At 37.6% G+C, this 14,034-nt stretch overlaps 1 protein-coding gene across 8 annotated transcripts in view; it reads left to right on the forward strand.

The window, feature by feature from the left end:
• The window catches only part of TCN2 (transcobalamin 2), a 48,906-nt gene that overhangs the window by 8,892 nt on the left and 25,980 nt on the right, over positions 1-14,034 (forward strand). For 7 of the 8 annotated variants that reach the window (XM_057526013.1, XM_057526019.1, XM_057526011.1 and 4 more), the window contains one exon: positions 10,275-10,383. The exons of the other annotated variant lie outside the window; for it this stretch is intronic. The gene's annotated coding sequence lies outside the window, so the exon portion shown is untranslated. The remainder of the gene's footprint in view (positions 1-10,274; positions 10,384-14,034) is intronic. 8 annotated transcript variants of the gene reach the window in all.

Consider the following 14,034-nt stretch of genomic DNA (forward strand, 5'->3'; position numbering starts at 1 on the left):
TGAGATGTTACTCCACTCACACAGATACGTAACTTTTATATGTGAATACTGCAGAAACATGAGGCTTCTGGGTCAGGGAACAGAGCTCTATCTTGATACTCACAACCAGATTAACAGCCAGGGTAACATTGCAGCATCGTTCCCCACACCTAGACCCACAGGCAGTGCAATGAGAGCTGATGGAAACTTTGTATATGAGTGCCAAGTTACACCCCGTAAATGAAGGATAGAGAACAACAGATTTTCTAATTTCTACCTGCAGGAGAAAAGCAGCTGCCTCTCCTCTGCTTCTTGGAGATTGAATGAAAAGTATCTTAGATACTTACCCTAACCCATTCAAATGTAAATGAATTGCTTCAAGAACTGGATAAGCCCCAGTGTCTGGCTTCTGTGACCTAGAGGTGTTTGGATGTGTGGACTTCATCCCTTTTGACAGGGAGATAGCTCTCTAGTCTTCCTGGTACCTTTGGGAGCTTAACTCTGGGCCTAGTCTGGGCTGTAACCATTTGACTCTCTCAGGGAGATAAGTTCTATTATCGTTTTGTTTCTGTCTCTCCCCCGCCCCCCTGCCCCCGGCCACAGCATGCCGGATTGAACCCGAGCTTCTGCAGTGGAAGAGTGGAGTCTTAGAAATTTCATGTAATGTCTGAAACATTTATATTAACATATTTCCATACATATTTCCATACAAATACAAATATAAGATTTTTAGAAATTTCATGTAATGTCTGAAACATTTATATTAACATATTTCCATACATATTTCCATACAAATACAAATATAAGATTTTTAGAAATTTCATGTAATGTCTGAAACATTTATATTAACATATCTCCATACATATTTCCATACAAATACAAATATAAGATTTTTAGAAATTTCATGTAATGTCTGAAACATTTATATTAACATATTTCCATACATATTTCCATACAAATACAAATATAAGATTTTTAGAAATTTCATGTACTGTCTGAAACATTTATATTAACATATTTCCATACATATTTCCATACAAATACAAATATAAGATTTTTAGAAATTTCATGTAATGTCTGAAACATTTATATTAACATATTTCCATACAAATAACCCAATGAAAGTTTAGTATTAGTTGTTTTGTTTGTTTTTTTATACTGCAGGTTCTTATTAGGCATCAGTTTTATACACATCAGTGTATACATGTCAATCCCAATCGCCCAATTCAGCACATCACCATCCCCACCTCATCGCAGTTTTCCCCCCTTGGTGTCCATATGTCCATTCTCTACATCTGTGTCTCAACTTCTGCCCTGCAAACTGGCTCATCTGTACCATTTTTCTACGTTCCACATACATGCATTAACATACGATATTTGTTTTTCTCTTTCTGACTTACTTCACTCTGTATGACAGTCTCTAGATCCATCCACTTCTCAACAAATGACTCAATTTCGTTCCTTTTTATGGCTGAATAATATTCCATCGTATATATGTACCACAACTTCTTTATCCATTCGTCTGTTGATGGGCATTTAGGTTGCTTCCATGACCTGGCTATTGTAAATAGTGCTGCAATGAACATTCGGGTGCACGTGTCTTTTTGAATTACGGTTTTCTCTGGGTATATGCCCAGTAGTGGGATTGCTGGGTCATATGGTAGTTCTATTTTTAGTTTTTTAAGGAACCTCCATATTGTTCTCCATAGTGGCTGTATCAATTTACATTCCCACCAACAGTGCAAGAGGGTTCCCTTTTCTCCACACCCTCTCCAGCATTTGTTGTTTGTAGATTTTCTGATGATGCCCATTCTAACAGGAGTGAGGTGATACCTCATTGTAGTTTTGATTTGCATTTCTCTAATAATTAGTGATGTTGAGCATCTTTTCATGTGCTTCGTGGCCGTCTGTATGTCTTCTTTGGAGAAATGTCTATTTAGGTCTTCTGCCCATTTTTGGATTGGGGTGTTTGTTTCTTTGATATTGAGCTGAATGAGCTGTTTATATATTTTGGAGATTAATCCTTTGTCCGTTGATTCATTTGCAAATATTTTCTCCCATTCTGAGGGTTGTCTTTTCGTCTTGTTTATGGTTTCCTTTGCTGTGCAAAAGCTTTGAAGTTTCATTAGGTCCCACTTGTTTATTTTTGTTTTTATTTCCATTACTCTAGGAGGTGGATCGAAAAAGATCTTGCTGTGATTTATGTCAAAGAGTGTTCTTCCTATGTTTTCCTCTAAGAGTTTTATAGTGTCCAGTCTTATATTTAGGTCTCTAATCCATTTTGAGTTTATTTTTGTGTATGGTGTTAGGGAGTATTCTAATTTCATTCTTTTACATGTGGCTGTCCAGTTTTCCCAGCACCACTTATTGAAGAGACTGTCTTTTCTCCATTGTATATCTTTGCCTCCTTTGTCATAGATTAGTTGACCATAGGTGCGTGGGTTAATCTCTGGGCTTTCTATCTTGTTCCATTGATCTATGTTTCTGTTTTTGTGCCAGTACCATATTGTCTTGATTACTGTAGCTTTGTAGTATAGTCTGAAGTCAGGGAGTCTGATTCCTCCAGCTCCATTTTTTTGCCTCAAGACTGCTTTGGCTATTCGGGGTCTTTTGTGTCTCCATACAAATTTTAAGATGATTTGTTCTAGCTCCGTAAAAAATGCCATTGGTAATTTGATAGGGATTGCATTGAATCTGTAGATTGCTTTGGGTAGTATACTCATTTTCACAATGTTGATTCTTCCAATCCAAGAACATGGTATATCTCTCCATCTGTTGGTATCATCTTTAATTTCTTTCATCAGTGTCTTATAGTTTTCTGCATACAGGTCTTTTGTCTCCCTAGGTAGGTTTATTCCTAGGTATTTTATTCTTTTTGTTGCAATGGTAAATGGGAGTGTTTCCATAATTTCTCTTTCAGATTTTTCATCATTAGTGTATAGGAATGCAAGAGATTTCTGTGCATTAATTTTGTAACCTGCAACTTTACCATATTCATTAATTAGCTCTAGCAGTTTTCTGGTGGCAGTTTTAGGATTCTCTATGTATAGTATCATGTCATCCGCAAACAGTGACAGTTTTACTTCTTCTTTTCCAATTTGTATTCCTTTTATTTCTTTTTCTTCTCTGATTGCCGTGGCTAGGACTTCCAGAACTATGTTGAATAATAGTGGTGAGAGTGGACATCCTTGTCTCGTTCCTGATCTTAGAGGAAATGCTTTCAGTTTTTCACCATTGAGAATGATGTTTGCTGTGGGTTTGTCATATATGGCCTTTATTATGTTGAGGTAGGTTCCCTCTATGCCCACTTTCTGGAGAGTTTTTATCATAAATGGGTGTTGAATTTTGTCAAAAGCTTTTTCTGCATCTATTGAGATGATCATATGGTTTTTCTTCTTCAATTTGTTAATATGGTGTATCACATTGATTGATTTGCGTATATTGAAGAATCCTTGCATCCCTGGGATAAATCCCACTTGATCGTGGTGTATGATCCTTTTAATGTGTTGTTGGATTCTGTTTGCTAGTATTTTGTTGAGGATTTTTGCATCTATATTCATCAGTGATATTGGTCTGTAATTTTCTTTTTTTGTAGTGTCTTTGTCTGGTTTTGGTATCAGGGTGATGGTGGCCTCATAGAATGAGTTTGGGAGAGTTCCTTCCTCTGCAATTTTTTGGAAGAGTTTGAGAAGGATGGGTGTTAGCTCTTCTCTAAATGTTTGATAGAATTCACCTGTGAAGCCATCTGGTCCTGGACTTTTGTTTGTTGGAAGATTTTTAATCACAGTTTCAATTTCATTACTTGTGATTGGTCTGTTGATATTTTCTGTTTCTTCCTGGTTCAGTCTTGGAAGGTTATACCTTTCTAAGAATTTGTCCATTTCTTCCAGGTTGTCCATTTTATTGGCATAAAGTTGCTTGTAGTAGTCTCTTAGGATGTTTTGTATTTCTGCGGTGTCTGTTGTAACTTCTCCTTTTTCATTTCTGATTTTATTGATTTGAGTCCTCTCCCTCTTTTTCTTGATGAGTCTGGCTAATGGCTTATCAATTTTGTTTATCTTCTCAAAGAACCAACTTTTAGTTTTATTGATCTTTGCTATTGTTTTCTTTGTTTCTATTTCATTTATTTCTGCTCTGATCTTTATGATTTCTTTCCTTCTGCTAACTTTGGGTTTTGTTTGTTCTTCTTTCTCTAGTTTCTTTAGGTGTAAAGTTAGATTGTTTACTTGAGATTTTTCTTGTTTCTTTAGGTAGGCTTGTATAGCTATAAACTTCCCTCTTAGAACCGCTTTTGCTGCATCCCATAGGTTTTGGGTCGTCGTGTTTTCATTGTCATTTGTCTCTAGGTATTTTTTTATTTCCTGTTTGATTTCTTCAGTGATCTCTTGGTTATTTAGTAACGTATTGTTTAGCCTCCATGTGTTTGTCTTTTTTACGTTTTTTTCCCTGTAATTCATTTCTAATCTCATAGCGTTGTGGTCAGAAAAGATGCTTGATATGATTTCAATTTTCTTAAATTTACTGAGGCTTGATTTGTGACCCAAGATGTGATCTATCCTGGAGAATGTTCCGTGTGCACTTGAGAAGAACGTGTAATCTGCCGTTTTTGGATGGAATGTCCTATATATATCAATTAAATCTATCTGGTCTATTGTGTCATTTAAAGCTTCTGTTTCCTTATTTATTTTCATTTTGGATGATCTGTCCATTGGTGTAAGTGAGGTGTTAAAGTCCCCCACTATTATTGTGTTACTGTCGATTTCCTCTTTTATAGCTGTTAGCAGTTGCCTTATGTATTGAGGTGCTCCTATGTTGGGTGCATATATATTTATAATTGTTATATCTTCTTCTTGGATTGATCCCTGGATCATTATGTAGTGTCCTTCCTTGTCTCTTGTAACATTCTTTATTTTAAAGTCTATTTTATCTGATATGAGTATAGCTACTCCAGCTTTCTTTTGATTTCCATTTGCATGGAATATCTTTTTCCATCCCCTCACTTTCAGTCTGTATGTGTCCCTAGGTCTGAAGTGGGTCTCTTGTAGACAGCATATATATAAATCTTATATTTGTATTTGTATGGAAATATGTATGGAAATATGTTAATATAAATGTTTCAGACATTACATGAAATTTCTAAAAATCTTATATTTGTATTTGTATGGAAATATGTATGGAAATATGTTAATATAAATGTTTCAGACATTACATGAAATTTCTAAAAATCTTATATTTGTATTTGTATGGAAATATGTATGGAAATATGTTAATATAAATGTTTCAGACATTACAGGAAATTTCTAAAAATCTTATATTTGTATTTGTATGGAAATATGTATGGAAATATGTTAATATAAATGTTTCAGACATTACAGGAAACGTCTAAAAATCTTATATGTTCTGGTATAATGTTATAAGTAATAATCCTAGTTATTACTTTAAAATGTATATCTCAGAAATAACTAATTTTCTTGTCAACTGCATTATTATGAACTTTCATCAAATCTTTAACCATGGTCATTTTTAAGTCTTTTGTCATTTACAGACAGTTCTGGGTGTACTCTGATGATTTTGCAAATATGTTCCTATAAAAGAGTTTCATCTTCAAGAAATTCATGGAAAAGACTCTGACAAGTACAGGTTTCTGGTAACTGACTGTACTGCTGAACTGAATGAATAAGCATTTTCAGAACTCTAATGAAAAACTGATGAACTCATAAAAGTGCTAACAAAAGATCAAGATGAAAAAAAAGAAATTAATTACATGGGACTGAGTGAACTGATGAGGATGAGTATAATTTTTGTGACTTTCTGTCTGAATTAAAAAAAAAAAATCCCACAAGGACTCAGAGGAAAAGAATATACAAATCAATTTTCACTGCAAAGTAAAGGAGCTGTTACAGTGGAGGATTACTGGACTGAATGTCAATGTTATGACATAGTATAAGTGTGTTTCATGTTTGGTAATTGCAATCATTGTTGCTTTTGTTGTGGTCATCCATGTACAATGCTTGGTGTCAGTCTATCTATCTCTTGTAAAAATAAAATACAGTGTGTGTGTGTGGAAAAAAAAAAAAAAAAAAAAAAAAAAAAAGCTATATGTTAAAAAAAAAAAAAAAAAAAAAGAAAACATTCAAGGTGAAGAGCTCAAAAATTTCAAAGTGTATTTGAAATTATCAAAGGATTGGGTTAGTCTGAAGGACGAACTGCTGAGATTCCTTCTGGCTCTAACATACATTGAACCTATGCTTACCAGATGCTGGCTTTGAACACTTTATCATTTTCCTGTTTTCTCAAGGGCGTCTAAAGAAAGTGCCCAGAACAAAATGAAACTTTTAATATATCCTAATTTGAAAAGTAAAAAAAAAAAAAAAAAAAAGAGTGGAGTCTTAACCACTGGACCACCAGGGAAGTCCCTATTATCCTTTTGGATAAGACCAGTTAACTACACAAATGGCTACAGATTAAAGTCTTATGGTATGTGGAAAGCAAAATGCTTTTAGGGGAAGTTAAAGCAAGCATTTACTCTTTATATTGTATACATTTCCACATCTCAAGAGGCTAGGGCTTTTTACAGGAGGACTGAGACATCCATGGAGATTGTAGTTCCCTACATGCTGTGTTTTCTTTTTTGTCTGGCTTCTTTCAATCAACATTATGTTTGTGAAATTCATCCTTCTTGTTGTGTGAATGTTCACTCATGCTAATTGCCATATAGAATATACCATACTTTATCCATTCTATTCTTGGTGGAGATTAGGTAGTGTAAAAATTCAACCAATTGTGGAGATAGGGAACAGTCCACAAGACTACTCCCACTCTGACACTAGTTGCAAGTGCACGGGTCCCTGAGATCATCCTCAGTTTTGATAATTCACTAGAAGGACCTTCAAAACTCAATGAAAGCTGTTATACCACAGTTAACAGTTTATTACAGGGAAAGATACAGATTAAAATCAGCCAAGGGAAGAGACACTTGGGACAGGGTTTAGGAAAGTACCAAACTTGGAGCTTAGTCATCCGTCCCCTAGAGACTCAGGGCAGTGTTACTTTCCTGGCATCAATGCATGACACTATGCATGGAGTATTGCCAACCGGGGAAGCTCACCAAAGCCTTGGTGTCCAGAGTCTTTACTGGGCTCCATCACTCACGCAGGGTTGACTACCCATGTGGCTGATAACAATTTCCAGCCCTCTGGAGGTCCAAGCTGGTGTCACATGAACCAAAGTGCCCCACCCTAAAAAACCGTTATCTGTCTGGCTCAAGGCCCCCAGTCAAACAAGGACACTCCTATCAGGCATGACATTCCAAGGGCTTAGAGATTACCTCCCAGAAGCTGAGGGCAAAGGCCAGTCCTCCATTTCTCCTTGCGGTTTTATCAGAATTCACCTTTTATTTTGTAGCTATATTATTAGGTTTAGAATGGTTTAAAAAAATCTTAGTGAATTGAGTCTTTTATCAATATGTGGTAACCCTCTGTTCTGGTCATTGTTGTTGTGTAACAAATTATCTCAAAATTTAGTGATTTAAAGCAAGAATCATTTTGTTATCTCATGGTTTCTGTGGGTTAAAAATTCGGCATGGGGGAATTCCCTGGCAGTCCAATGGTTAGGACTCTGTGCTTCCACTGCAGGGGGCACAGGTTCAATCCCTGGTCAGGGAACTAAGATCCCTGTGTGGCACGGCCATAAAAAAATAAATAAATAGAAATTGGGGATGGGGTCAGTTGACTGTTTCTGTCTATAAGTCTTATGCAGTTGAAATCACGAAAGCTGGAATAGTCTGAGGGCTGGAGAAGCTGGGGGCTGGCTGGACATGCTTCTGTCTCTTCAGGTAATCGAAGGGCTTCTTCAGGTAATCATGTGGATTACTTTCCTGGGCCAATTTAGGCTTCCACCCAGGATAGCAGCCTCAGGGCGGTTGGACTGCTTACACAACAGCTCTCAAGTGTTGCCACGAGCAAGGTGGCAGTGCATTTTCTTTTCTGACTTGAAGTCATATATTATCACTTCTCCTATATTCTGCAACTTACAAGCAAGTCACAAATCTGCCCAGATTCAAAGGGAGGGGACTTAAGACTTTGTGGATGAATGACAAAATTATAGAAGACCACAGTGGGACAGGGGGTATTGTTGCAGCCATCTTTGCAAAATACAATCTGATATATGCTCTTTGTCTCTATTAATGCTTTTTGCCTAAGACTATTTGATCTGATAATAATATAGCTAAGCCAACTTTATTTTGGTTGGTATTTTTCTGGTATATCTTTTTCTAACCTTTCACTTTTAATCTTTTTGCATTTTTATGTTATAGGAATTTCTCTTGAAAACAGAATGTAGCTGGGTATTTTAAAAACCAACCTGATAGTCTTCACCCTTAAACTGGATAGTTTAATCCATTTACATGGATTGTGATGGCTGATATATTTGGGTTTCTGTCTTCTGTCTTATTTTTGTTCTACCTATTCACTTTTTCTGGGTTTCTTTTTTCTCCCCCTCCTTTTTGTTTTCTTTTAAATTCTCCCCACAATAATTCTGTTTGCCCTTCTACTAGTTTACATACTCTGTTTCTGTTCTTTAAATGATTATCCAAAATTTTTAACTTACACATTTGAGTTAGCAGATCCTAAAGTTAATCATTATCTTTGTCTTCTTCAGAAATTTTAATAAAAGGATCTTAGTAGACTTTAACTCCAATCTGAACCCTCTAGACTTACATACAATTGTTGAACTTTACCTTAATTTTAAACCCTGTATGTTACACATTATTGGTATTGGTTTATGTACTCAATATTTGTTTACATTTATCTGCAGCCTTGACATTTTCTTTGCTCCCATTCTTACATCTTAGACTTTCCTTCTGGAATCATCTTTTTTTCTCTTCTGGAAGTATGTTAGTCAGGTTCTAGTGCAAGTAAACTCTCAGTTTTTGGGTGTCTTAAAATGTCTTTATTTTACTCTTATTTTTGTTTTTGAGTGATAGTTTCACTGAGTATAGAATTCAAGTGACTAGTACAGTCTCTCAACACAATGAAGATATCATTCTAGTCTGATCTGACTTTCATTGTTATTACTGAGAAGATATCCGTCAGTAGAATTATCATCTCTCTGTAGATAATGTGTCATTTTCTGTCTTCCTATCCAGCTTGAGATTCACTGGGATTCCTCATTCCAAGGACTGATATCTTTCCTCGATTCTGGAAAATCCTCAACCATTATATTTTCAAATATTGCTTCTTCTTTCTCACCATTTTTTTTCCTCCTGTAGTTTCCATTAGACTTATGTTGGACCATCTTACTCTGTCTTCCATGCCTCTTAACAGCTCACATTTTTTTGAAATCACATTTTTATTGATTTAACTTGCAAAAAAGAAGCATGAAATTAGTATGTATGGGCTGATTGAGACAAAATTGAAGTCAATCAACTATGATATTTGATAACCTATCAAAAAGATGATACTAAGATTTTAATTTCTACTAAGAACAATTAAAATCAAGATGTGAGTCTTTGAGCAACTGGTTAAAGTAGCATCACTTTTAACCTAGTCTCCCAAAAGAACCCCCATTCTCCATAAGTTGCTTAAAATCAGTAGACCCGCCAGAACATAGGATTATTTATTTAAGGACACCAGCAAAATACCTTCAAATTCCACAGAAATGATGAGGTGATCATTTTAAGGACTCCTCCTTTTTTTTAAAAAAAAAGTAGACTTTATTTTGGGGACTTCCCTGGTGGTTCAGTGGTTAAGAATCCGCCTTCCAATGCAGGGGACGTGGCTTCGATCCCTGGTCGGGGAACTAAGATCCCACATGCCACGGGGCAACTAAGCCCACGTGCCACAATTACTGAGCCCACGTGCCACAACTAGAGAGAAGCCTATGAGCCGCAACTAAGACCCAATGCAGCCAAATAAATAAATAGATAGATAGATAGATTTTATTTTTAATTTTTTTCCCCCCACGCCACACAGCATGCGGGATCTTAGTTCCCTGACAAGGAATCGAACCTACACCCCCTGCATTGGAAGCGTGGAGTCTTAACCACTGAACTGCCAGGAAAGTCGCCAGGACTTTATTTTTTAGAACAGCTTTAGCTTTACATAAAAATTGAGTAGATGGTGCAGAGAATTCCCATATATCCCACAGTCAGTTTCTCTTATTATTAACATCTAACATTAGTATGGTACATTTGTTACAGTTAATGAACCAATATTAATACTTTATTATTAACATACATTATTCAGATTTCCTTAGTTTTAAACCTAATATCTTTTTTTTTTTTTTTTCTGTTCCAGGACACCACGTTACATTTGTCATGTCTCCTTAGGCTCCTCTTGGCTGTGACAGTTTCTCAGACCTTCCTTATTTGTGATGACCTTGACAGTTTTGAGGAGTCCTGGTCAGGTATCTCGCAGGATGTTTGGAATTTGTTTTTTTACTCATGGTTAAACTGGGGGTTGGAGGGACTTCCCTGGCAGTCCAGTGGGTAAGACTCCACACTCCCAATACAGGGGGCCCAGGTTGGGTCCCTTGTTGGAGAACTAGATCCCACATGCATGCTGCAACTAAGACCCAGCATAGCCAAAATAAATAAATAAAATAAATAATAAATAAATTTTTAAAAAACTGTGGGTTGGAGGAAGAAGACCACAGAGGGGAAGTGCCATTTTCATCACATCCTATCAAGGTTGTATGCTGTCAACATGATTTGTCATTGTTCACCTTGGCTTTGGTCATTTGGTTGACCAATTGCTTGTTGGGCTTCTCGATTGTAAAGATGCTCTTCCTCCCACCCACTTTCCGTACTGTATGTTTTGGAAGGAAGTCACTCTGCACAGCCCACGCTTAGGGAGTGGGGAGTTATGCTCCCCCTCCTTGAAGGCAGAGTATCTACATACATTATTGGGAATTTTTCTGCATGAGAGATTTGTCTCTTATCCATTTGTCTTAGTCTGTCTGGGCTACTATAACAAAATACCATAGACTTGCTATAACAAAATACCATACCATAAGTAGCTTACAAACAACAGAAATTTGTTTCTCACAATTCTGGAGGCTGGAAAGTCCACGACCAAGGTGCCAACAGATTGGGTGTCTGGTGAGGGATTGCTTTCTGGTTCATAGACAACCAACTTTTCACTGTGTCTTCACATGGCTGAAGGAGTGAGGGCTCTCTCCGGGGTCTCTCTTTTTTTAAAAAATTTTATTGAAATATGGTTGTTTTACAATGTGTTAGTTTCAGGTGTATTATAAAGTGATTCAGTTATTTTATTTATATAGATATATTTATAGATATATTTATATATATATATTCTTTTTTTAACATTCTCTTCCATTATAGGTTATTACAAGATATTAAGTATAGTTCCCTGTGCTATACAGTAGGTCCTTGTTAGTTATCTACTGGGGTATGTTTTATAAGGAGTCTAGTCCCATGCATGATGGCTCCTAATTTACCTCCCAAAGACCCCACCTCCAGAAAACATGGCATTGGGGATTAGATTTCAACACATGAATTTGGGGGGACACAAACATTCAGTGTATATCAGTGTTTATTTATTTGTTGAATCATTTATTTATATCAGTATGTAAGCATGGATATTTATTTATTTTTTTATTAAAATTTTATAGCTTTTATTTTTATTTATTTATTTTTTTTATTTTTGGCTGTGCTGGGTCTTCGGTTCGTGCGAGGGCTTTCTCTAGCTGTGGCAAGTGGGGGCCACTCTTCATCGCGGCGCGGGGACCGCTCTTCATCGCGGTGCGCGGGCCTTTCACTATCGCGGCCCCTCCCGCTGCGGGGCGCAGGCTCCAGACGCGCAGGCTCAGTAGTTGTGGCTCACGGGCCCAGCTGCTCCGCGGCATGTGGGATCTTCCCAGACCAGGGCTCGAACCCGTGTCCCCTGCATTAGCAGGCAGATTCTCAACCACTGCGCCACCAGGGAAGCCCTGGATATTTATTTTTTACTTTGGGTTATAGTCTAATATCACTTTTGTTGCTCAAATTATTCCAGCTTTGGCCACTAGGGGCCCCCCTTCAGTTTGCTCCTGTATCCCTTTGGCATACTCCATCAGTGTGGGTGCACATGTGCATGTGTGTACTTCCTTACCTTCTGGCCCTATAAGATGCTCCAGGCTCATCTTGCATATTTCTTGTCCCAGTCCTAGTATCAGTCATATTAGGGGAACGTGGTTCCTTTTATTGGAGAATGGTTATTATAAATCAAAATCTGGGCACTGGGTAATCTTATTGCTACTGTGCTGTCTTTGCTTCTAGACCCTCTGAGCTGACAGCAAAAAATATGTTTGTGTATACTGTTCTGTTGTGTACACACATATCTATAACTATTTCTGGATGTAACCATCTTTGTCTGTATTAAGCTAAACATGAATTCATACCGATGTCTCCACCACTACCGTCGCCACACAGATCATTCTAGCCTCCTCCCCTTGCTTGTCTGTAAACCCCGACTCCAACAGTGAGAAACCTGCCTTCTGTAACCTGCCATCCATTTGCTTAATTGTTCAATTCCAGTATGCATGTCTGCTAGCATCAGAATTATTAACTCTCACCCTCATGATATAGTGCTTATGTGCAGATCTTTTTGCCTTTATTCTACAGACCCCACTCATCATCAAAGTTTCTTAGGTCAGCACCCTTTCCCCCACTCTTTTTTTTTTTAAAATAAATTTATTTATTTATTTATTTGTTTTTGGCTGTGTTGGGTCTTCTTTGCTGTGTGCGGGCTTTTCTCTAGTTGCGGCGAGCGGGGGCTACTCTGTTGCGGTGTGCGGGCTTCTCATTGCGGTGGCTTCTCTTGTTGCAGAGCACGGGCTCTAGGCGCGCGGCCTTCACTAGTTGTGGCTCGTGGACTCTAGAGCACAGGCTCAGTAGCTGTGGCACACGGGCTTATTTGCTCCACGGCATGTGGGATCTTCCCGGACCAGGGCTCGAACCCGTGTCTCCTGCATTGGCAGGCGGATTCTTAACCACTGTGCCACCGGGGAAGTCCTCCCTGACTCTTTTGGTGAGGTTGCTTCATACATTTGTAATACAATTAGATTGTTTGTCGCATTCTGCATTCTATCCTGGGATCCCCTCGTCTCCTGAATAATTTTTTTTTTAATTTGCATGCATTAGGTTCACTCTATTTGCTGTAAAGTTCTATAGGTTTTCACAGATATGTAGTATTATATATCCAGCATTATACTCATACAGTTTTGCCATGCTTGCTTCACCTATTCACCCTCCCTTCCCCTACTCTTTCCCCCCAGCCTCTGGCAACTACTGATCTTCTTACTATTACTATAGTTTTGCCTTTTCCACAATGCTGTGTAGTAGGAATAATTGGAGACCTTTCAGTCTTGCCCCTTTCTTCCCTTGGCAATATGAATGTAAGTTTCACCCTTGTCTTTTTGTGGCTTAATAGCTCATTTCTTTTACTTTTTAATTTTTTTTGGCTGTGCCACTCAGCATGTGGGATCTTAGTTCCCTGACCAGGGGTCAAACCTGCACGTCCCCTGCATTGGAAGTGTGGAGTCTTAACCACTGGACAGCCAGGGAAGTCCAACAGCTCATTTCTTTTAATTGCTATTTTCAGTCATATAATATTTCATAGTATATATGTGCCAGAATGTGTTTATCCATTCACCTATGGAAAGACACCTTGGTTGCTTCCAGTTTTTGGCAATTATGGATAAAGTTGTTATAAACTCTCACATGCAGATTTTTGTGTGGACATAAGTATTCATATCTGTTGGGTAAACAGCTAGGAGCACGATTGTGGAATCTGATAGTGAAACTATGTTTTGCTTTGTAAGCAGCTGCCAACTGTCTTCCAAAGTGGCTGTACCATGTTGCATTCCCACCAGCAGTGAGTGACAGTTCCTGTTGCTCCGCATCCTCGCCAACATTTGGTGATGTCAGTGTTTTGGATTTGAGCTATTCTAATAGGTGTATAGTGGTATCATTGTTGTTTTAATTTGCAATTACCTGGTGACATATGAAATGGAGCATCTTTTCATATGCTTATTTGCCATCTATATATCATCTCT

This window comes from Balaenoptera acutorostrata, chromosome 13, assembly GCF_949987535.1.
Source record: "Balaenoptera acutorostrata chromosome 13, mBalAcu1.1, whole genome shotgun sequence".
Classification (NCBI taxonomy): domain Eukaryota; kingdom Metazoa; phylum Chordata; class Mammalia; order Artiodactyla; family Balaenopteridae; genus Balaenoptera; species Balaenoptera acutorostrata.